The sequence below is a fragment of the Bombus vosnesenskii genome, unplaced genomic scaffold (genome assembly GCF_011952255.1).
Source record: "Bombus vosnesenskii isolate JDL3184/JDL3185 unplaced genomic scaffold, Bvos_JDL3184-5_v1.1 scf7180000013398, whole genome shotgun sequence".
Taxonomy (NCBI): domain Eukaryota; kingdom Metazoa; phylum Arthropoda; class Insecta; order Hymenoptera; family Apidae; genus Bombus; species Bombus vosnesenskii.
In genome coordinates this window covers 1,055,433-1,081,428 of record NW_022883023.1, presented here as the reverse complement: position 1 = coordinate 1,081,428, position 25,996 = coordinate 1,055,433, and the positions used below count along the sequence as shown (strand labels likewise).

Here is a 25,996-nt window from a genome sequence, read left to right as displayed (position 1 = left end):
ATTTTATCGATACGGTTGTAAACATAACTCGAAGTCACACTAATAATATGCATTATCGTTACTTCTGTTTACAAACAGAAGTTTCCTACCACTTTTGTTTTTAATTTTTTTTTTTTTTTACATAATCTGATAATAATCGATGAATAAAACGAAATATTTACAACGGCTTTCAGTGTCGTAATTCATTGGTTCAAAAGTTGCGCGTTATTACAGTTCGAGGAAATTATTTACAAGCACTACTACCTCATTGATTTCGATGATTTTTGAATATGCGTAGAAACCGACATTGTACAACTTTTTCCTATACATATAACCCTCGTTCGACCTTAGTTTCCCAGATATTCTACTGGCACAGAACAAAAAACCATTGGTAGTACTATAGCGAATTCTGTCTCTGTTTCTGTGAATAATTGTACATTCATGACAGCGTGTGCGTTAGCATTTGTTGTCGTTATTTGGCGCGGTAATAGTATTATAGTATATATAGTATATTATATATAGTAGGCGGGTATAGTTAGAATTGATCATAATGCTACCTAGTTTTTTGCGAATATCGCGGAAACTAAGGTTAAGTGACGATTATATGTATAGGAAAAAGTTGTTCAGTATCGTGGCACGGACAACATATCTAAAAATCATCGAAATTGGTAAGGTGGATGAGATATCGATATTTAAATAAATTAATAAAATCGATTGCGATTGTTATCAGATTATTCGAAAACAATCGTAAAACAAGTGGTGCACTAAGACGAAGTTTAACCAGATCTTTTGAAATCGATATTAACACATCGAGTACTGCGGCATAGTCACGTTATAGACGAGTGTCGTTCTCTGTTGAGGTCACGTGTACCACGGATTACTCGCGTGATTACATTCATTGGAAATGTTTATAAAATATGAGTTGACATTTATAGAAGTACAAAAATAATTAGCAGGAAGAAAAAAGGATAATATATATATGATACGCAATATAAAAACAATGCACACATTTATTTGAGTAAGATATAATTAAAGAGATATAAAATCAGTGACGGTTCGTGGATTTTACACCCAGCGCACTGTGTGCTACGTACACGTGTAATCCTAAACAGTATGAAATTATTAAATCGGCACGACAATTTTTTTTAATTGCGAACATGTCAATAATTCTAGTGTTGTGTATGGGACAGTTTTTCTTCCCTTCGATCGGATGTACTCGCGTATTAAATTAAGATTCCAATTAAATCAACAGGAAAGACTTTGAAACATTCACAGCAACCACAGAAACGAGTAGAACGCGCAACACTAACTGCAGCACGGAACAGGACATTTTGAACGAAGTTTGAAGAAGTATATAAGAGAGAGCGAGGAACTTCCTACCACTACCGCTGTCACTGCCTACACCAGTAAGATCTTATTTGTATATGTGACTTTTCGGTCAATACGCGAGTTTATCTTTTCGATTGTATTGAGCATGGCAGTGGGAGTAGGGGTAATCTTTCCTCACTTAAGGAACCCCTCCGGTTACCCTGGCGAGGAAAGATATTAACAGCTGTAGCGATACAATGGTCAGCGATAGACTTTTGTTTAGTCTAAAAGCGATTTTCATACATTATGCTCGCATTTAATGAGCAGAAGGCGTGTAGCAACTGTTGCGAGCCGGCCGCAGTCATTAACGCACGTTTCGTTTATGCAAGGAATCAACTCGCTGTGACAGTGAGCCATGAAGAAATAACAGCACAAAAGAAAAATTATACTATCAACAATTTCCGAAATATTTGAATGTGTTGCAACACGTGTATTGAGTAGCTGCCCTTACACAAAACGATGTTTAGCGCTAAAATACATTAAACAAAAGTGAGATTTATTCGGACAGTCGTCACAAAATGTTACTATTCTCACAGTACATCCTCTTGCTTGTTTGCCAGCAAATTTTTGAACACTGTTTATATAACATTCAGTTGACGCTTTGCTTTCTTCTTACTGCATTTCATTACGTTCCAGATATATCGCTCGAAAAATCTTCGTCTTAATTCCATGTTGATCGTTGAGGATAATTTATATAAACTTTTTATTTATATTTTGGAACCAGATGAATGGTAAATCTAATTTTCATTCGCTTTATTCTTTTGAGATGGAGGATGTGCTATTGAAGTTACTGCGGTGTTTATCTCCAACAATGTTTATTTCGATGCGGAGTGTGCATCGCTTGAGCTCCACCTCTGTCACGTTACGATCCACCTCAAATTGGTTACCCCGACGTGATCTGAACGAAAGAGGTGAACGTGTTTGGGCCGCATAAACATCCTACCGTAAATCAAGGCTGTTCATAATGGCAAACGGCGAACGCCACAGCGCAGACACAATAAGTCAACTACTCCGCGTACCTCCACTACGGCCTCAAAGAATAGTAATGTGGTTTGCCATGTTGGAAGCACAGTTCGAGGCGGCACGCATCACAAATGACAAAAGGAAATTTACCGCCCTCGTCGCGAACCTCGGTGATCAATATTTATATCAAGTCGAGGATATAGTGCTAGGATCTGCCGGCGACGAGACGATATTAGAAGCTCAAAAGTGAACTCGTCAAAAGACTGGCCGATTCGAACGGCACGGGAGTGCGACTGCTGTTCGAAGGTTAAGAAATGCGAGACAGGACACCGTCTCAGTTCTACAGGAACCTGAAGAAGCTGGCCGCCCCATCGGACGACGATGCTCGGAAGACGAGTAACAACACTGTGAACACCTGCGTACATTTTTTGATGTACTGTGTATGTACTGTTCGCGTTTCCCTGGTTCCAGATACAGGGGAAACGGCACTTATTCGCGCGATCACGGAAGGTTCTATGGTAGTTGCATATGCCGGGCTGCTGCAGTCTTTCTCTCGAGCGCGATCTGCGACGTCGCGAGCGTGACCCAGGTCGGTGACGATTGTCGAGGAGCAGCGCGCTAATCTGCGCTTCCAATCGACTTACCCGGTCGTGCACCGTGTCTAGGGCGCGGTTCGATTGCTCGCTGACCGCTGCTATTTGTCCGTGTACCGGGCGTATTTCGTGGATCCTGTCTGCCACCGTGGTCAGGACTGCCGCACTTGTTTCCCTTATGACCAGGCCAGGATCTGTTGCGTATTCACTGAAGAAGGATCTTCCAAAGCGTCGGAACGAGATCGTCCGAGATCGATGGGGCGGCCAGCTTCTTCAGGTTCCTATAGAATTGGGACGGTGTCCCATCTCCCATTTCTTGACCTTCGAACAACAGCCGCACTCTCGTGCCATCCGAATCGGCCAGTCTTTTGACGAGTTCACTTTTGAGCTTCTCGTATCGTCCCGTCGCCGGCGGATCTAGCACTATGTCCGCGATTTGACCTAATTATTGATCGCCGAGGTTCGCAACGTGGGCGGTAAATTTCGATTTGTCACTCGTGATGTGCGCCACCTCGAACTGCACTTGCAACGTGATAAGCTACATCGTTATTCCTTGATGCCGTAGTGGAGGTACGCGGAATAAGTTGATTTATTGTGTCTGTGCTGTCCGTGGTGTTCGTTGCGCCCCCTTCATCGTTGCCATTTGCCATTATGAACACTCTTGATTTACGGTAGAATGTTTATGCGGCCCAAACACGTTCACCTCTTTCGTTCAGATCACGTCGGGGTCACCAATTTGAGGTGGATCGTAACGTGACAGAGGTGGAGCTCAAGCGATGACGATACAGTTCTGATGATCACTGAACTAAACTGCTACTGTCTCGATAGCGCCTCGATACAGACTCCATGCAGATTTGATACAGAATTCATACAAACTCGATACAACTAACCGTGGCTATCTGTCTGACTGACTAACCGTGCGACTACCAGCGACTACCAGCGACTACCGGCGACTACCAGCGACTACTGGCGACTACCGGCGACTACCAGCGACTACCAGCGACTACCAGCGACTACCGGCGACTACCAGGGACTACCGGCGACTACCGGTGACTACCGGCGACTACCAGCGACTACCAGCGACTACCAGCGACTACCAGCGACTACCAGCGACTACCGGCGACTACCGGCGACTACCAGCGACTACCAGCGACTACCAGCGACTACCATTGCGAGCTTCTCTTTGTCTCGCTTTTTACAGGGTACCGAGGTGCTCGGAAGAGAAAGTTTTCTTCCGAGGTGGGGATGGAGAAACCCGTAGGCAATAAAACAATAAATTTTCTCTTCGAAGGCTCACAGGTTTTTTAATAAGTCGCAGGATTTGTTTTTTTACGACGTCCTGTCTTCGGAAGTCGTTTCGCGGACTATGCGGCCAACACATGTGCTTCAACCCTTTCTATACGGCCATGGGTTGCTACACTTTTATGCGTATGTCCTACCCAGTTGAATTACGTTAAGACTCTCGCTGAATAATAAGAAATGACAAATAAAATGAAAGAAAAACGATGGCCGATTTGAACAAATTAGCAACGCCATCGTGCGATCCAAAGACGCATCATCATGCCGCATGACCCACCGATGGCTCACAGTATGATAATCCTGTTAAACATGACAATTATGTACCAATTAATGATATTATGAAACATTTCGCGATAATGTTTCTTCTTATGTGTAATTATCCAAATGACCTGAACGAGAAGTTCAGCGTGGGCCATCCGTGGCTCAAATCAAAGGTATCAAATCAATTTACGATGGTTCGTTACATACTTAATGAAATTACTTGAAATATAATTCCAAACGAAATGAGCCATCGTAAATTGAATTGATACCGATACAAGAAACACGCACTGCCAGACACAACAATATTGATTCTTAATACCGATTCCACGAGATTGTAACAGGAACTAAGAATGTTCTGGAAAATTGTTGTTTGTAAAGAGAAATAACAATGCAACTGTATCGACGAAGTGCTACGAGGAACGAGATCATCTTGAATTTCTGAAGAAAAGAAAGTTTGAATTCGCCTCGAAGTGGGCTATAAACCTAGCTAAATGAAAACATATACAATTTATAAAAACAAATTGAGGTCTCGAACTCCTTGACAAATCTATTGGTCATCGTAAGATGTCCTCCTCCAAACAAAGTACGTATTACTTGAGATATTTTTTTCTGTAATAAATAGTTTAGCAGACAATTGCGTGATACCATTGAAATATTCTGTGACACCAAATGAGACAAAAATGAAACAAAGCAGAATTGCACACACAAACGAAAATAAAGTTTGGAAACTCAAGTCTACGCGAATTTGGCTAATTTCCAATTAGACAGGAGTAGACAATCTGTAAGAAGTTACATATTCTACGAGCGAATATAAGCCCGTAAAATAAAATAAAATTCTTCTGTTTAAGGTCACATTTTCCAAAGAATACAGTTTGAACACGTTCAGCCACGACTGTCAGGGATTTGGAACGAAAAAGAAGGATGTTGAAAAATGGCCACTTTTAGACCTCCTTGCGAACGATAAATTCTTACAGGACATTTAAGAGCATCTTTCGACGAACGATGCGTGTTATTACCATTTATCCAAAATGCCATAGGAAAGTTAAGAAGAAAATGAGTGCGAAGATGAAAAAGTGGCAAACTTACTCGTGTGTTACACTTAATCTTCATTTTCTTCATACTCTTGTTCACTTATAGGATAATTTTTCGTCTATATCGACATCGTAATATCTCAGACATTCTGCTGTAATACCACTAGATAGTTGCTACGTGAGAACAATGATGAACGATACGCTCGCTGACTTTGTATCCGCATATATATGTTTTGTATGTCAGGAACGAATTGCACTCGGTCTAAAAACAGAATTAATGTAAACACATTGAAGTAATTATGAAGTGCGAAAAATCAGTCAGAGTCGCTCTCAGATACTAGCTTGAAGACGTAAACAGATAAGACGTTTCCCCATTGCATCTGTCAGTTTCGATGTTCGACTTTGAATTGCAGATTGCAATTAGCATTCGATTCCATTCACTATCAAAAATATCAAATTGAAATAGAACCGAATAATTGCATTGGAATAAAAGGCAGTCGAATAATTAAAAATACTTTGTTTACCTATTAATTGACAAAGATAAAACCGAATTGGAAGACATTGTAGCATAGGCATGCGGGTGCAAAGTTGATGAACGTAACAACGATCCTGTGATGCTCTGGACTGGCTCGATTCCAAGCTTCAATTGATTTACCGGCAGAATTGCGAAAAAATCATTTCCTAGATGGTTCAGTATGTGGAAAAGGTGAAAATTAAGTGTAACGCATGGATTAGTTTCTTGAATTTTCTAGAATTTTTCGTACCCAAGGAAATCAAAAAATGGTCATTTTCTAACATCCTCCTTTGTTTTTCATTTCCCACGCGTATACTTGACAAGTTTTCAAACTTGATTTTCCAAAAACTGCAGCCTCCAACGCAACTTTGTTACTCCTCATTTTCATCTTATTTTGATTTATTATTCATCTTATTGTCACGTGCAAGAAAACGCAAAGTTCGAATATACAGAACGTACTGTAAACGCGATTGTCTTGAACTCGTTTCAATTATTTTCCTGCATGTAGAATCTCTCTGACCCCGTTTATTATTTTAATATACCCTTTTTGTAGCTTAACGAACTGGGTAATATGTAAGTCATTTATTTAAGTTTTTCAGTAATATAGGTTTGCGTAAATTTTATGCATTCGTTTTACTCCTTGGTTCTTAATGGGTTAAATTTTCGTTTTGCTTGACACACAATCAGGATAGCAAATCAACTCTCTATATGGACAATAATGACCACATTTGCACAGTCATCGTCGTTGACACAAACAACTGCTTTTCTATTACGATATCCTACAATTTATTAATTCTTATATTTTTATTGTAATGTTACGTTTTCGTCAATTTGCTATAGTAATAAATGTTTTGATTTCTGCAAACTGACAATCAAAGGCGATACTTATTGTCTTTCTGTAGAATATACAGATATAGATCTGTTATATGTAATTTAAATTGTTTATTTAAAAATCTTATCAATACTATATTAAAATGAAATACTTAACAGATAAGTTGAACGAGCCATTTTGAAATTGATAGCGAGGCTATCGTGATTGAAATCGATTAACAAAAAGACTTATCGTATATTTGTTAGCCTCGCTATCGATTCTAAGGAAACTTGTACAACTTATCTGTTAAATGTGCTCAGAATAACGATAGCTTCTTGTACAAAAGCTACTCAACGAAACTACTCCAAAATATTTGACATTTACTAATACTAATAATAATTCGTTAGAGATATTTATCGTGCCATGATATTCTACGATAACTCTAATAGAGATCAATGTTGTCCCGAATCTTTCCGCTTTAATTTTACAAGTAAATTACAGTCTGTTAATAAAGTCAAGTGTCTACAGTCTACGTAGTCTTATATAAGCAGCAATGAATGAGTATATTAATATTTTTATCGTTTGTTGAAAATATTAGTACGTAGCTGCAAAACAGCCAAATCTCAGACTGATTAGTGTTAAAGAATGGAAAGAAAATTCAGATTGGCCAGTAATAACGAATGGAAAAAGTTACTGGTGTGAGCAAAGCCAAAAGTGGAGGAACGTCTACAAGAAAGGAAATTTTATAAATTAATTTGCAATGGTATACGTTTGAGAATATTGTGGTAAACTTCTCATTCTATGTGCCATAATGTATATATTAATAATATATTTATTTTATTCATGACTTTCGGCTGTCGGTCACTCGCGATTACATCTTCGTTTACATTTACATGTACGTTTTATTTAAGAATCTTACAACCTACGTGATACGTATATCGATAATTGATGAATTTTCTTAATTCTGTCCTAAGCAAGTATGACTATTCGACAATTATTTATTAATTGTATTATTTTACTTGTTTATACAACGTTGCATTAAAGGTATTATAATCTCACTGTCTCTCCCTGGAGCTCGCGAACAGCTCACAAGTAGAACTTAAATACGTAAACCTGTTATGTATGCAATAGAACTCTATTTACCTGATCTCATCAGGAACCTATCGTACAATAATTTATCGACTAATAATTTCGATAATAATAGATTGACAAGTTACGAGTTGTAGCTTCAGTTATAGATTTCTTTGTTACACATTAGCTGATGGAATAGTCATGTAACTTGTCGCTTGTAAAGTTTATCAAAAATTTCGCTTCGGTGCTTATTGTATCTTAGTGAAAATGTATTGTTAGTAACAACAATGCGTTCCTAGCATCATACAAACGCCACATAACATATATTTCGCGTATCTTCGCATTTCTTATCGGCGATGGAGAAAAAACCATTGCGTTATATCGTTTACGGTAATAGCTATGATTGTGATTCAACAAACTTGAACCTAAATGAACTGAGACGACAATACATATGTTGTTTCTTATAGATTCGGGCAAACCATGTTGCAACATGGATAATAATTGCGCGAGCAAGAATTTGTGTGAATAACTAATGATAAAATTAAGAAATGATAAGAAATAATTGGATAATTGTTTTAGAGTATCGATTACAAATTCTAAGGATATATTCAGCAGAGGAGAAAACAATTATTGGTTAGGAGATGGACACGAGTAAAGACTTGAACGAATTTCGAATATGCGGATTCGGAAACGATCTCACGGTGGTTGGCAGCGGTCACGGTAACTCGGTGGAAAAATCTATTGTGAGAGTGGGAATTGTTGTTTTAGGTCTTAAGTGAAAGTTCAGTTGATCGGGAAGGGGATACTTTATGGAACAGAGGCCCTTGAGCTTGAGTCTCACGATCTGGTCGCTGACTTTTCCAGTTTTAAATGACGAACTGAATACAATAGTTAGACTTTCCGAAAACGCCGGAAAACGGAAAGAGTATCATCTAACAGTATATAAAAATCGCTATGTATGGGGCCACGTAAGGTTTAACGACTGCACGTAGTAGGAAAAGTACATTATGATGTGTAATACGTTATTTAACCCATTAAGAACTGAATAGCGAAATAATGTGAATATTAAACTTCAATTTAAAATTCGCGCTATAATTTTGAATGTCGATGGCAGCATATCTAATCAGTAAAATTGCAAATCAACATGAAATTGTACGAAAAATGAGAAAGTTGTGTAATAAAATTTCCAAAGAAATTTTTCCACACGGTAAAAACCAATATCTCGAATAAATATCGAATAATGGAACATTTTAATACAAGGTTACGTTGGAGTTTGTCCAATTAATTCGAATGGAACCACAAATTGCTTGATAATTGTTCAGCGTATGAAATACTTTGATTTAATATGCCACTGCATAATTTAATCTATAGAAACAAAAAAAAGAAATGATATATTATTTCTCATTTCGTAATACGATCTTCCGATTCCGAGCTGCTATCTTTTCGCATTACCGCGCTTGCGTACGTGTACGCATATTTTATATGTGTAGCGCAAAGTTGATTGGAAAGTTGAGATAAAGAAGCTGAGGGTCGTTCGTTTGATTGTCTAGTGATGCTGGTTGTTTGGCAAGGAGCTCGCCGTTGCCTGAGTTGCAGCGGGCAGCGCACCCATCAAGGCTACCAACTGCGTCGTCATCGTGGATCAATTGGTGATAAACTCGATCGATATCAACTCGGTACCCGGTAAGTCGCCTGTGAAGACAAATCGTAATTGATAGGTGTGCAAATTTGTTAGTTGCGCATTTTATCGAACCAACCTAATCTCCCGTTCGATTCGTGTGATCGTACCCCCCTCTCTTCTCTTTTCTCACTACAAAGATAAAACGGTTAAACATTTAACGACCGAGATAATCTTCCGTGTCTGGGTTCTCACGGGTTTTATATAATTCGAATATTCAAAGATTTGTTTGCGTTTCAGTAATTTTTTTTTCTCCCTATTTATCGTTCCCCCGGAGCCGATACATTCTCTATACATTTCGTCCAATCAGACTCCTCAAGGCAAATTAATTACCCAAAGGCTGATGGATAGTGGACTTACGAGAATAACTTTATCTCGTAGTCCAAGGTTCAATGCACGTAAGTGCCTTATTACAGCATTCAAATTAATTGAACGCCAGAGCTAGTAAATCACATTTCAGTATGTATTACGTATACGGGTATACATATGTATATGGTCACGCATACACGCACAAACACATATGCGCAAAGAACTCTGGACATTGTGTCAACGTACTTGGAGACCCGAGTAATCCTCCACTCTTATTGACCTGACCAATTGATCGAATCGTTTAATCGTGGAAAAATTTCATGTCGGCCGCTAAAAACATTGCTACAAACATTCACGATAATTTCAAGCACGTGTAGACTCGATGACTTTACCAGAAAAATATAAATACGAACAGTTATAGAGTGACTTTGAATCACTTGCTGTACAACTGTGCAACGGCTATCATCACGGCTCGCTTTGACTCGCGACACGATTACCTTCTCCATCAACTTTTACATACATTCGAATTGTATCTAACGTTGGAAAATAATTCCGTTCATTCGTCGTTAAACACTCGATATTATTTTGTTATTATTCACTGGATCGTTAATGGAAGATGAAATGACATATAAGCAAGCCAAATCGAATGTATCGATAAAGCAGGCTACTTGATGCGCGCGAATTTAGATCACGTGACGAAATCGTAATCGCGTGACATTAGGAAAATCAGCCGACCACACGGTCACGCAGAATCACTGACGTTAAAAATCTGTCGTTTAAGTCTACTATTCTTTATGTGCCAATTTATTCTTCTCGGCCCACCAGACGAAATCAATTGAACAATGACAATTAGGAGATCCGAGGTTAATTGAAATTATTATTGTTGAATGTTTTTGATTTGTTGCGTTATAGGGACAGGAGGCGACTTGAAATGATTTCTCGCTAATTACGCTAAATGATATAATTTAATAAAATATAACCTATATACCACTACAAATTGCCACAAATTTTGTGTATAAATGGAATAAGCTTTTGTACTGCTTTCTTTAATCTTGGCATATATAATTTAATTTTAATTAACATAAAGGAGAAAATTTCTCAAAGAATACCTATAAGTTACTTCTTGCATAATTGAAGTAATATCATTAAAATGAAACTCTACGAGTCAGGAGTTACAAGTTATTATTACTAATAAATTCTCTTGCATCATAATAACAAGTTTGATGATAAAACAGACGACATTTTTTACAAGTAAATTTTATAAGTCAAAGATATCTGGATATCCCATTTCACGTAAAATCGTAAAATTATGGAAAAGTCTAGAACCTATAATTTGTAATTTATCAATTCACTAATATTATTTGTTAATAAATGATTGTGTAAATGGACTCAGTATGTAAGTAATAGATTCTAGAAAACGAAACGTTGAGGGGAGTATCAGAGAAGAGTTCACTATAATAGATTACGGCAGATACATAATTTTTACCGGCGAAACATATCGATACGAGGGGTAACTCTATAAAAGTTCTCCCGATTCACGCCAGTGCGTCAGTGAGCAATTGGACGCCGGAGCGTTCGTATCTCTCGAAGGTTACGCTCCTTCGTTGCCAGTGCCGTATAAGATTCGCCGTGGTGTGCTCATATCGTTTCCGTTATTTTAATCCTTCGAATAGCAATTTTCTCTCGTTTAAACGCGACGTCATTACCGTGCGTGCGTTATTTCATGTTTGTTTCCTTCGGCCGATTATTTAATCCATACAATCGTGTTAGGAATAATCGTGAAGCATAGAACTGGTACCTAACCTCTAACGATATTAGCTTGCTGACAAGAGATATTCAACACTGTCATAGGCAAAAAGTCACGTGTATTGGAAGAGTGTGATGTTTAGCGTGCACGCGATACTTTCTTGCCACATGTTTACGATCTAAAATTACGTAGTGCAAATAACTTGGAACGAAATACATTACCGATGAGAATCATTCAAGTGACTCGAAGTTAATGTTTATTCTGCTTATTGCACCTCGATTTCTGCAAGGAATTTTTCTTCGACGAAATAGTGTCGAGGTTAAGGACGCATCAAAAAAGAGTCTGAGGTTATTTCGAACGGTATGTATATAATATCTTTCATCATCTATCGAAAAACAAGTAACCGTTCTTTTCAATCAAAATAAATATTCGTAAAAAGGCGGATTGTTGTAAATATTTATTATTCTTTTTTTATTTTTTTTTATGTTTGTGCAATTTTACAAATACCGTTGTTCTGCTTATACGATTTATTTTATTGCCAATTCAAAGATAACATTGCAATTAAGTGAATCGATTCTCGGAGTCACAGGTTTCTCTAACGGGAGAGGACCGATCGTTATCGTCGTCGAGTTGAGTTATTAAAATGAGTTACTGTATGATTTGTGTAACTACTAAGATAAGGTAAATTATCGACACAAAATCCATTCTTTAAAAAACTCTCAGATTAATTCGGCGTGTCGTTATGCAGCATCAATTATTGCGATCAAAGAGAGGGCACTTGCGTTGTAAATGTACGCGGTGGTAACGTGTTCAAACGACACGTGGTATCTTCGGTTCCTTTCGTATCGATTCGGTAGCCCTCGTACGTTTAAAATCTATTTGCAAAGATCAAACTATGGATGGGATGCGAGCCTTTAAAAAATTATCTTATTACGACAAAAAAAGAAAATTAAATGATATTGAGAACGACTTTGTATTCTCCCTGTCTGGCGAATCTGTCTAATCTATCGTGCAAAAAGTTGGAGAGAGGTCACAAGAAAAAAATTCGTATAGATTACATTCTCGCAATTACTGTTCGCATAATGGAAAAATATCTGTATGTACAGTATGTGGATAGAAATGACTATATTTCGATAGTATTTCACAAACTTTTCCCCCATAATATATTAAGCGAATTAGTAAGTAAATCTATAACGATAAAAACAAAAATTTTGCTCGTTTATGGTCGAGATAAAATTAGTGAATGATTCGCATCGTGGGCACGTGGTTCGCCTTCGGTTGTTTTCGCTGATCCTCGCGTAAACTCGATGTCTGGCTAGACGCCACGATGCACACATACACGTCGATGCAAACCAGTTCATACCGGGTTGTCCATGAGTGTAGACCGAGTTTGAACGTAAGTGGAAAGATTAAAAAAAGAAAGTTCTTCCAGATAATGTTTCATTTGTTTCCCTTTGATATTGACTTCATTACTCTGCCATCTCTTTAAATCTACGCAACGCTGTTATTATAATTTATAGACAAAAAAATTTGATTGCTTTTTTCTGAGACACTGTAGACACACGATGGGCATGCCTACCTCTTTATCAAGAGAACGAGGATTTGGCAAATGTAAAAAAAGAGAGGGGGAAGAAAGACTGACAATCAGTAAGGGCGATAAAACGAATGAACGTCAAAGAAAGAAGGAGCGGGTGGGATGAAACGAGAGAGATTGAAAGAGGGAGACGGACAGGAAAGGAGAAAGAGGGGACGAGAGCGAAAGAGCGTCTGAGTCTGAACGGTGGAGGTTCACTTGGATACTCTCGGTCAGTCACATACGCAACGCGGAACAGTGAATAGTGAATACTTTTTTCTGTAACGAATCGATTAATTTGATTTCGTCATCAACGGTATCTACTGCGTGTTTAATATCTGTAGCATTTCCTTGATAGCTATTTGTATCGCGTGTGTTTTCGCTTTCAAGATTGTGCGATTCGTTTGGTCCGATCTTAAGAGTGGTTAACCGGGGGTGTGAGTGGGTTTGTTACGTGCTAATTTTTCCTCTTTCTTCCATCTGGTTCACCGATAGTATGGACAAAGGTACGTTCGCCTCCTGTTCAAAAGAAACACAATTTTATCGATCTATCGCGTTTCGACTGTTTCTCGATATCATTCAAAAACACGTGTTCTGACGTTCGCCACCGCTAACTCGATTCCTATTGGACGGAAATTCAATTTTTTTTTTAGAACGTCTTACATAATGTGTTTTTCTTATCTTTAATAGAACGTAAATTTTTGCAAGTTTGAGTGTAGTTCGGAAGATTGAATTTTTATACGTACATGCAAGTGTTCAGACAAAGAACATTTTACACGTGATTATAGTTGTTAGACCAATCGGTGCTAACACGCACATACTCGTATATGTTGTACAACTTTTGCACAGAAAATAAGAAGGAAAAATAGCCTTGAATTTGGTATTTCGCATTTTACGCTAATGTTTACTGACATGATCACATTGGAACGTTTCGGCAGTCTTGCAACTTATCGAATAGATAATAAAAAACAAAAACAAGAAAAAAAAAAAGAAAAGCGATACTCTTTCGATGAACGTAGGGACGTGTCGGAATGCTATTTTTTTTTACAAATTACAATTTTTTTGCGATGAAATTAACGAGACCGTCCAAACAATATCCGCTTAATGATTCAATGAATATTATCTTAAGTAATGTTGGTATGGCAATGGTATGGCAATGTCACAATTGAGAAGTTGCCAGAATTGATTTCAAAGTAAGTTAGAGGGTCGACCTAATGGTATTATTAGATTTCATATTGTAGTATTGTGAACTGTCGTATGGGAAAGATTCACAGCTTCTCATTTTCAACGTGTTCAATTATGACAGCAGACGAATTAATTGATCAAAGCAAGCGCACACATCACGCGATAGAATGCATTTATGTTGTACCAATATAAATCGAAATGATAGGAACGATCGTAAAATTAATTCGGTCACGCGTTGCTCCGTCAATCATCAACGATGTTTGTGACCCTCTACGACCAGAGAAAGCGGATACATACGCGCGGTCGTGCCTTCGGAAGTCTTAATCTCCGATTGGTCGAATTGGTAGGCGTTGGTTTCGAGACGTCTCGCGATTGGTTCAACCAAAGGGGCTCGATCCTCAGCGACTCTCATTCCTCCACCTTCTCCTTCCTTCTTTTCATTTGTCCTTTTGCATCTTTAATTAACAACTACGACTCTCCTCTAAGATTTGACGTAGTTATACAAAGAATCTAAATATGTCCTAATCCTTTTGGAGATCTTCGAACTTTTCTTATTCCAATCTTGCACTATTCGATTCATGCATTGCTTTTACACATGTGTAAGTATGTATACGTATCACGATGATTGGAGTATCGATGCCAAGTTCAAAAGGTCATACTATCGAGTGTCTGCAGGTTTCACTGTTCTCGCGTGTTTCGATGGTGGTTTTATTTGAGCGATACCATGGTCGTGACGAATGTTCGATCGTCTACTACCAATGAGCAGGTTATTTTAACACTTGTGACGTAATGAGAAGCGCTAGGAGACTTTGTACAATCTCGTACGATGAGATGTGTGCTAACTGACGATGCAATTTCAGTCGCGGCAACTTCAATTCGTATAGTCGATAGTATCGAGGAAAAAATCTTCGTAGAAGTTAAAAAAAAACCAAGAAATTGGCAAGTTACTGTTACTACGGAGATTGTCCGGTTAGAAAATTAGAAGACTTTAATTTCGTAGATTACGAGAGAGCCTTTTTGTTGAACTGCGGTTATATGAAGTTTATATGAAGTTGGTTCAATGAAGTTTTAGTTTCAGTACCCAATTAAATAAGCTACTACTGATTGAATTTACGCATTTTAAAGGTTCTGTTATATTATTTTGTACATTTTTGTATATTTTAATTTCTCATAAATACATAAACATTCGCATTCTGATTATAATATTTAATTAATTATGAAACAAAGAGAACGACTCTTTTGATAGTTGAAATATGCGACTAGATCTACATTTTCAAAATCATGACTTATATTGGTGTGATTTTCAGTCCGCTGTTTATCGCAACAGTATTAGTATGATCTTTCGAGATTGTAAAATCCTGAGAAATGAGCGATAAGCTTGAAAATTTCAAAATCGTGAAACAGCAATAATTCGAATGTTGCACGAAACACGCAAGAAGCGCGGGAACAACGTCACGTTGCAACGTCATGGGTCGAATGTCGGATAGTCGCGTAGGTAGTAGAGAACCTCGACCGAGAAGATGAGATTCGAGTAAAAGTTGGCAGCTCTATCTTCGTTTCGTTTTGTCACTGGCCTAAATTCCGGCTTACTCTCGTCTTTTTTCATCATTATTTAAATGCAACTTTCTCCTTATAGACAATGATAAAAACTTAATTGGAAAAACAAATTGATTACATTTGTTTTCATTAGATGAGTTAACGATTTTGCGAGTTATCGGTAAACTAACGTATACTTATACATTTATAGGAAGTCGAAATGTATAGAAATACAGAAAATATGCATAATACAGGAAAACATATAAAATATCGTAAAAGTATACGTAAATTTGATATAAAGTTTCTTTGTGAAATCGTTAAATAAGACGCACGTTCGAAGAATGCTTCTAGTGATATACATCTCGTTTTATAAATAAATATTATAAGCCGTTGTTAATTTTATTTTACATTTACGCATACGTATAAAAATATAATATATTGCATCTTTATAATATATAAGGAATAGAATATAAATCGCTGTTTATTTGTATATATAAAAATATGAATTTGCATCGAAAATATGAATCCGCAGTCCCAGTTATGGATTCACGAATTCGATTTTCAAAAAGAAAGTTACCGATCGATCCGGAAACGGTCAACAGATTAGCAAACGATATAATATAAAAAGATACTTGAAACAATGAATTTTATTTGACTAACTAGCGTGTCATTGAAAGAGGGAAGGTCAAATATCGAGCTTCTATGAGACTTGATCATTAAAATCGTGAGGAAATTGTACGCGTGTTCGTCGATCTTCACTGGGGGCTCGTCGATGCGCGAGCTCGATGATTGGTCGCTGTATAACTTGACGTCAACGTGCAATGAAATAATCGAGGGCTGGCGCAATTGCGCTTTATTATTTTGTTCCTTCCTTGCAAATCAGCCCTGGTAAATCAGAATTATCGTGATTAGACGTTATCGGCGAACGAGTCGCAATAACGACGAAATTTTTCCGCGTTAAATGTTTCAAAATAGATTTTAATCCGAATTAAACTCTACACTGTTCGTTAAAAAGAATAAAGCGATTTTTATTCTTATTCATCGACTAAACAGATACAAGAAAATGTGTGAATTCTCTGATTTTAACCGAGTTAATTTGGTTTTACCGAAAAACAGAAACAATGATGAATACATAAATCGAAACGATGTTGCATCATCTCATGGTATGTACATATCACGTAGGCCTTCGCTCATCTGGACGCTATAGAACGCGAGACGGGACTCGACGCACGCTTTACCTGTTACATAGACTAGCACACATTTCGGTATACGTGCCGATGCACACGCCACGTCGCTGTATCCCGTGATCACTTTAAATTTTAAGTAAACGAATCGCTGTTCTCGCCACACAAATTCCGTTACGCGCAACATACGCTGCTGCTTAGACCAGTTGAACTGACTGGATTTGACTCGTTGATCCATAATTGAGACATTCGTCTTTTATTGCGTAAACGTGTCCTTTTGTTTCGTATATCGAAAGTTTTACATTACCAACAGATGTATAGTATTCGCATTATCGACTACTACCGCTATTGCCTACTATCAACACTGTTAGCGACTTGTACATTTCGTTACGTTATCTCCTCAAAAGATGGAAGCACCAACGTTCTTAGCGATTTTTTCACCTTTCGAGAGTTTGGAGCACTCGTAACCGAATTAAGCGTAGAGTAATTCGTATCGTGTCACGCGTACATTTTTTAAATAATCGATGGGAGAACGATTCAAAGAACAATTCTGCATAACGAAATTTATTCAGTTAATTACGGTTAGTTAGATGAAAAGGAGAAAAATATGTAGAAGTGATCAATTTTATTTCGTGAGTTGACACGTTCTTTTTTAATCAGTTCGTGCATAATCGACGCATGGCTTGATCAGCATAACATCAACATTATCTTTTTAGTATTTAAGTTTAAATCATTACCAATGAGCAAATTTTTGCAGCAGATTCGTAAAATAATTTTGATTTTTATATATTTACCAAAGTTATCTCGCATTTTTCTGCTTTTCGTTGACATTCAAGGACACATGTTCAATTCAGTGATAATAATTATTTGACATACCTTTAAATTCGTTAATCTTTCGCGGCGTAATCGTCGCGAATTATTTAGCATATGTATTCGGTGTAAATATTCGTCAAGGACGAATATTCGTGAACGTTGATCGTTTGGGTCACGTTCATCGTCATACATATAGGTCGAATCGTGAAAGGAAAGGAAGGGAAGAATATTCGGCCATTGTTGATTGTTCGCTACGCGTTACAGGCTACAGGTGTGCAGCTGTGTCGCAACGTTTGAATAAAACGCACGTTCGTGAATTATCCAATAATAGCAGTTTTATTACACGGATGGCAATTAATTTGTCGTTACTTTTCGTACACGACACAACGATCGACAATTATACGACTTATTGTCGTATCGTGACCTTCTACTTTGTGGTTTTTCACATCAAACATATTCTCGTGCCTTGTAATTCGATCGAACGAGAATTTTAAAGAGCGCGCTACAGATTATTTTTCGTTTCTTTCTGGTTGTCATAGTTGTCGTCATCGTCATTGTGCCCTCTCGAAACCGCGAGCCCTCCACTCCGACCTATTTCCAGCTAAAAATAGCCAATAGAATGATTGTCGTTAGAGCAACGTTCATTCGGTCGCCGCGTATCGCCATTAAACTTGAAGACTTTTTACGCGCAATTGACACTCTTCTCTCCCTTTGCCTTGCTTTCCTCGTTATTCTTTTAGTCAACTCCTTTAAGCACGAGTCTTTCGCCGCGAAAGCAACGTGCGCGTTGCTGTCCCCACTTCGCTGCCAACAGCGAATAATAAGCAACGAGATACGCGCAACATCGCTGGCCGCCGCACGCACGCGAATCAGATACTTTTAACTTGAACCAGATCTATCGCACCTTGTCACCTCTATCCAATCCACTAGTCTTCCCGTACTTCGTGCTTATTCTCTCAAACTCGCTTTCACTTGTGTGACTGTTCCTTTCACGGCCATATTTCTTTTTTTACTGGCAATTATAAACCACGAAAGAAAGCGACACGAACGTGCCACCTTTTTTCTTTTTTCTCTATTTTATTCTTCCTTTTTTCTTTTTTGACCGACAGACCTTGAGACAAATACATCCTAGTATTACTGTATCACTTTCGACGAATAACAAGCGAACCTTGCTTTTGTTTTCAAATATCATAACGTCAGATTAGAATATGAATATACATTATGCTTCTTTGCTTTCAAATACAGTAACGTTAAGTTAAGTTAGAACGTATGTATTAATTTTGTGTTTCATTTTCACATACAATAACGTTAGATTAGGTTAGAATATGAAAGTGAATGTTGACTTTCGTTTTCGGGTACGATAATGTTAAGTTAGATGAGAACATAAACATAAATTATGTCTTTCGTTCTGAAATACAACAACGCTTAGAAACAGAATAGATTAAAATATATTGTTTCCAGATATATATGTGGACGACATCTGGCAAATGTCGTAGCTACTAGCTTCTAGCTACCATCGTCGTGTCCTTGACCGGTCGAATTTAGCACATAGATGGTTGAGTGTAAGAGGTTGGATGAGGTTAGAATCGTGGCTAGAATCGTTGAGAGTAACGAAAAGTTGTTGTCAGAGGGGAAAGAGAGTAGATTCGAATCTGTGACGGTATCGACGAGGCGCGGGACGATGGTGGTGCGACATGGGCCGATCGGGACCAATCGGGACCGCGATACCGGGGGCTCGGCTGTAGCGTTCCTTGCGCATTCCTCGGGCATTCCTCGCGCACGGCCTATCACGAGCTCATAAAGAAGCCGCGTACCTTCTCGGCCGATTTAGTCGCGTACCGTACCTATTGCCGCGTAGCGTGCATCGTGCACCGTACACCGTGCACCTTCCCCGCACGAGCACCACCGACCTTCCATCATCCAAAAATTCCTCGAAATCGGACCTATTTATATTCGACTAATCCTTCTTTCCCAACTTGTGACTACATATTGCTCGTTAAGTCGCGGTCAATTAAAATTGTTTTTCGTTATATCCTCGACTCAAGCAACGATCTGCAACAGCTATCGTTGTAAATCGGCCAAGGATTCCGGAAAAGCAAAACTTTGGCGTTTCTGCCAGCAAACTATCGTCGAGTCGTAAGTATCGAACGATCGATCGAGACCTCGTAAGGAAGGAAGCAGACGACAGCAGTGTCGGTAACAGAGATCGGGGAATCGTTAGGCGCGTAGGTATTACGTTGCAGCGATGACCTTTCTGCCCTCGAAATTGTATAGTTTTACGATATCGCGTGTCCGCGTCGCGTAAACGATCCACTCGGCTGATCAATTTCTCGTGGCGATTCTGTCTATTCTCTTGGCTAGAGAATCGAATTGAAAATCGCGAATCCAATGAAATCGTCGTTGGAATGGCGAGATGCGGCACTATGACCACGTGTACTTGCGTCAGAAAGTCAGCTGGAACGAGAGACAGGTTTAAAAAAATGTTATTCGTGGAAATGAAACGGTTGGTCGATGCACGTTTTATCCGCGTGATAGTAAACGCGTGAATGTTATTGCGATCGCGGCTAAATACCTTGTGTTTAATGGGTGTTGCTTTAAATTTAAGCCTATATAGATATATTCCAGCTGGAATTGGCGGTTGGTCTGTTTCAAGCAGTCGAATCGAGTTGTCGCTGTTACCGCCACCATTGTCGTTACCGTCTTCGTTCGGATTACAGTAATTGCAATCGTCATGACTTGGACGTGTTCGCGGCATATTGTCCTCGTGATCGTCATTCTTTTTTTTAATTCCCACCTGTTTTTTCATTCTCGCCAGCTGCACCGTCTATTTCAAAGTCGTGAACTTTCAATCGAGATTGTACACCTTGTCTCTATTATATATTGTGAGATAGAATTCTATCGCATATTTTCGATTGTGTCGTGTCTTAAGAAATGAAATCTTCGATTTGTTTGAAAGATAAAACCCTAACATATATTTCTGATTCGTCGAAATTCAGATAACGAGACAACTAAATACACATAATTTTCACAGGTGAATAAAATCATCTGTCTGTGGTGGATTACACGTGCCAACTCTGTCGCTCGCCACTCTTTATGCAACATTTCGCAGCGGTTTCTTTCGCCGTTTCACCGACGGCCTCCAATTAACGAGATTGCTGGTGAAACGGCGCCGCGATAAATCCTCCAAGCGATTCGCGATGCGTATTCGACCTTGCTCGTTCGTTTCTCATGGAAATTTCCCTAATCGGCCTAATGCGATCGCGCGTATCGCCAACAAGATCGTTGGTCGATTTTGCGCTCGTCGATAGCGTCGTTTATCACCTTGACGAACGATTCTGACGCAAAGCCAACGAAAATGCGAGACGATCCAGATGGGCATACACGTTGACGAGATAATCGGCTCTTCTTTCCACTCGACGAATCTTGAACATCGGTCCAACCGACCAGCGGAAGGAACACGCGTTTACGATTAGGCGTCAGTGATTGGTAACCGGCACGTTATTTTTAAGCGGTCATACCGCCAATAGCTCTTTCGCCTTCTATTCAAAGACGCGAATAGAATGGCGCGATTTGTTCCGTTTCCTCTTTGGTTCTGCCGACCCTCGTTGCGGCCATTTCTCCGACTGTTGCATCAAATGGGTGGTCGAGCTTCGTCGCTCGCCTCTCGGTTCCGTTTGATTTTCAAATAATTTTTTTATTCGTCGGCTCGATCTATTCCGAATAAAAAAGAGTGGATTCGTACATTGAAATTTTGGTTCAGATAGCTCACAATTGGAGTAATATTTTTTTTATTTATGATTTAGTTCTCTGTGAGGTTTCATTTATAGAGAGGGAGTGACGATAGGACAATTTGCATCAACAAGGAGATAGTTTCTATACTTAAATTGTATTTATCGGAAGAGAAAGAAAGTTCACTACACGATTACTGCATGAATATCAGTCGATTATAAATTTATAAGGTCTTTCGTTTATTTACTCAAAATACTGGGAAATGGAGCAGTCTACTTATTGTGGCAATTAACAAGAGACGGCCGCAATGATTCAGATTTCCTGGCGGTTAATGTGCATGTCAATGAGTTAACAAGGAAAAACGAGTTGGCTTGTTACTCGGATTTCCAGTTTCTTGTACATAACGTTATCTCCTTTGTAATCGGAAAAAGTGCGAATAATAAAATCACGAAGCGAAGTTATGATTCTGTTTCTTACAATTTACATATTCGTACGACGGGAGTTTGGTAATTTTTTAAAACGACAAGAGCTCGGCTAATAAACAGATAAATTGGTATTAAGCGAAATTTCGTTCATGTAAATGGAGCTTTACGGCATGGACATTTCTGAACAAGTAACGTTGATTAACTTTTAAAGGAAACGTGGAATTTCACAAAATCTGTATATTATTATCTAAATATTATTACATACAATTTTCTGTCATCCTTTCTAATAATTCTCAACTCAAACTTATTCCAATCGCAATCAATCCAAACTTACAGCGCAAAGTACGAGATATCTCGTAGTAAGCAATGGATGGGTTAAAGTAGGACGAGTATCGTTCACTGAAAAATGTTAAATAACGCGAATAATTAGATAACACACGCCGTAAAGTGGAGAACCTGTTATTCGATGCTTAATAGGTCTTCACATCGTTGTACGATATTTGGCAGAAGTGAAATGTCGCGTGCCACAGGCAAATCGTATAAACCAAGCGCGACAGTGGGGGTGTTAAAGATTAATCGAAGCACGAATTTTCTGTTTCAGGGAGGATGATGCGGCCTTGGAGCTGAGACCGCCCCGCAGACTGCGTCAGACGGAAGGTCCGGTACCACAACCGATCTCCAAAAAGTAAGAAAAGCTCTAATATCGTCTCGCGTCTCGACCTTTCCACGTTGCTAGCGTACTCGCAAACAACTCGAGTATCAGAAACGAAACGATAGAACAAAGCGTTACGAAAACAAAAAAAAAAAAGAGCGAATACAAAAAAAAGCAGAGCTTAAGCGTGCGAGAGGGGGGAGAGAGAGAGAGAGAGAGAAAGGGTGAAAGGAGGCGACAGAAAGAAGCGGACGGAGAGCACAGGTGGTAACCAGAGCTAAGAAGAAGAAGGAGGAGCAGAGACTGAAATAGGAAGGGCGAAGAAACGAATGCTTTCGAACTGAGACGGTGTATAGGTCGTCGAAACTATACAGGGTATGTTGCAGCGGTAAACAGACGATCGAACGAAGAATTTAAGAAAGTTGGTTCGAGTGGCGCGCTTACTGCCGCATCGTTGTCTTGCGAATTCGAAGCAAAAGAGGAACTTGTTGAAAGAAGGGAAGTAGAGGAGACAAAGAAAAGGAAGAGACAGTCGACCGAGATAAGAAGAGGGATCGTGTGAAAGGGTCGACCGGGTGGAGAAAAAAAATGGCTTGCAGCTGCACGCGCTGCGGTTCGACGAATATGCTGCTGAGTGCTGTGTTCCTCGCGTTTCTCGTCGTTGCTCCGTGTTACGCTAGCACAGAGAAGGCAAGCTACGTGAAACCGCCTCCGTGTCAGAGGTAAGTACACCATCTAGAAGCTAACGCGTAGAAGTCGCCGAGGTAGCCGTGTCCGCGATGCTCGTATCTCGAGCCGAGAACCGCTCTTCGCTGTCGCGTTTTCTCTACCTTTCTCTCCTCTTTTCGCCTCGTGCGCTGCCACGCGTCCTTTCGTCCCGTTTTCCTCGCGCGGTTCCGTTGGCGCGCGTTAATCAACGTCTTTTTTTGCCATCGAATCTATCGTATAGCGCAGAACGGCCTCAGAAGCGGCATTTCCCGGCCAAAATCGAACTTTTGAAACTGGATATTCGTAGCAAGAATCTCGTACAACTGCCGCGTCTCGTAACCAGACTGCGGATATTTGTGTAAATACGCGGATACAGATATATCTCGCGAGCACAGTTATTTACATACCTGTGCGTGTTATGAACGTTTTGTTATTTACGTGCGTGCAAAGAGCGTAAGCTTTATTGTAATTTGAACCTTGAGAAGATGGATAAAAAGATAATTGGTAGTAATGGGCGTCGGACTTTTTTATACGAATGTTTACAACGATGTTGAGTTACACGAGCGTGTAAATTTTACTTCCAACGAATTTTAAATCTTCGCAAACCCTAACAAACAGACGTCCGAGCAATTTTTCACGTTCTGGCTACGCGTACCAAATTTCAGAAATTATGGCGTAAAAATTCGTATTTTGGTCGAAACGAACTCCGACGACGAAAGAATTTTTCCCTCGCTTCTTCGCCATCGCTGGCTTTATCGTTAGAACTAAACGCTGTTTAATCGAAATTGACGATGGTCGAACGTATTTCTTTTTTGCACAAATCGCTTAGATTAGTACTTGGACGTTAATGCGTGCTATCTATTGCATAAAGATAAATGGCCGTCTTTCATCGTCGAACAAAGTCATTGCCTGTCGACCGTGTTTCTTCTTTCATTTTGCCAGGTTTCGAGAAATACGTTCGCCGTGGCTTCTCGAATAGCATCGTTCGCCTGATCCATTAGTTTTCGCGTATTGGCATACACTTTACTTTGAACGTCACTCCGTAAAAGCTATTGGTTGACTAAAAATTGCTATTCGAGAAGCCAATACCGAACGTACCTTGCGAGATCTGGCAACATGTAACGAGAAACGCGATAGACACCAACTGGTGATCGTTCATTTCTAAGCGGACGCCTTTCTTGATATTATACACCATAGGAACAGTGACTGCAAACAATATTGGCACGCACCCTTATTTATCATCGTGAAGCGTTCTTCGTCGTGTTCTATACATATCATTTTCACAGTACGAAATTTAATATACTCGGGCCTAACCGATTAGTACATAAATATTTTGAGGAATACGATGGCGTGGCAAGATACTTTCTGCAGTCGCCACCGTAAATCCGTCCAAGTATGAACGAACGATTTGCGTTAAAAGAAACTTTTGCTTTATTTTATCTGTAATTTTATTTGTTTTATTTGTTTTATGCGGCTTAACGTGCATACAAATCGATCGATCGTATATTCTCTCTGGCTCGTACCATCGGTGTCAACTCTAGTAAATTTAGATGTTGCTTCTCTCGCGGACAGAATAATACATCGGTATAAATATGTTTGTAATTTTGGCGACGAAATAGCGCATCCGAGACCACCGTGTATCGTCTGCGCGAAGCTAGCACTTCACGCGCTCGTTGCGTAACCGGATGACTCGCGAGTCCCGGCCATTGAAACGAGGAATTCTCGTGTCCGGCATTGTCGTCACTCGTGGCAGCGCGCAAAAGGCGATCCGATGATCGACACGCGCGATCTCATCGCGTGACTTTCGACGAAATTAGTCGCGATTCTTTCGTTCGCAAGCCGGACTAATCTTATCGACCGGAAATAGATGTTCGATCGTCTGCAAGTTGATATTATTTGCGAACGCACGACTCCTGCTGATTCATCGTCGAGGAGAATGCCAACGAAATTGGTTCGTTCTCGTCGCGCGTTTTCTCAGCTTCCTCGGCGAATCGCGGAATCGTCGCGAATTACAAGATCCCGGCGAAGTTGCAGCCAGCGAGAAACGGCCTTAACAATGAACTTGGCCGAACGAAGCTGCGCGTGCCTCGCCTAAATTAGCGTGTTCCGCAAGTACAATGAACGTGACCTTAACGCGCGATACGTCGAACGAACCGAGCACCGTATTTGCGAGGTTTACGAGCGATTTCTCTTGCATTCGCTCGTCCCTACTCGGCTCGGCTCGGCTCGGCTCGGCTCGGCTCGGCTCGGCTAGCGAGGCCGATGATGTTTCGCTGAACGTTTCTTTGTTCGGATTAGTCGAATTACACGAAACCCGTGTTTTTTCAACTCTGTCGAGTATTTTTAATAGAAAATAAGAAATAAACATCGGGTAACACGTAATATGATGATCGCATAGTAAACGATTGTAACGCTCGTAGTAAGTATCGGAACAGTCGTGTAAACTTTTTACGAACACGTGTACGTGTCTTATACGTAACGTCGCGAAGTCGCATACGTAAAATTTGTTTACGATAAACGTTCGAATGCTTTCGCGAGTCATTGCTATAACTTAGAATCGACTAAAT

At 39.5% G+C, this 25,996-nt stretch overlaps 1 protein-coding gene across 4 annotated transcripts in view; it reads left to right on the top strand.

The window, feature by feature from the left end:
* LOC117237734 (histone lysine demethylase PHF8-like) overlaps positions 1 to 22,877 on the top strand; it is a 30,436-nt gene extending 7,559 nt beyond the window's left edge. For all 4 annotated transcript variants that reach the window (XM_033502031.1, XM_033502033.1, XM_033502032.1 and 1 more), the window contains one exon: positions 22,671 to 22,877. The gene's annotated coding sequence lies outside the window, so the exon portion shown is untranslated. The remainder of the gene's footprint in view (positions 1 to 22,670) is intronic.
* The last annotated feature ends 3,119 nt before the right edge of the window (positions 22,878 to 25,996 follow it).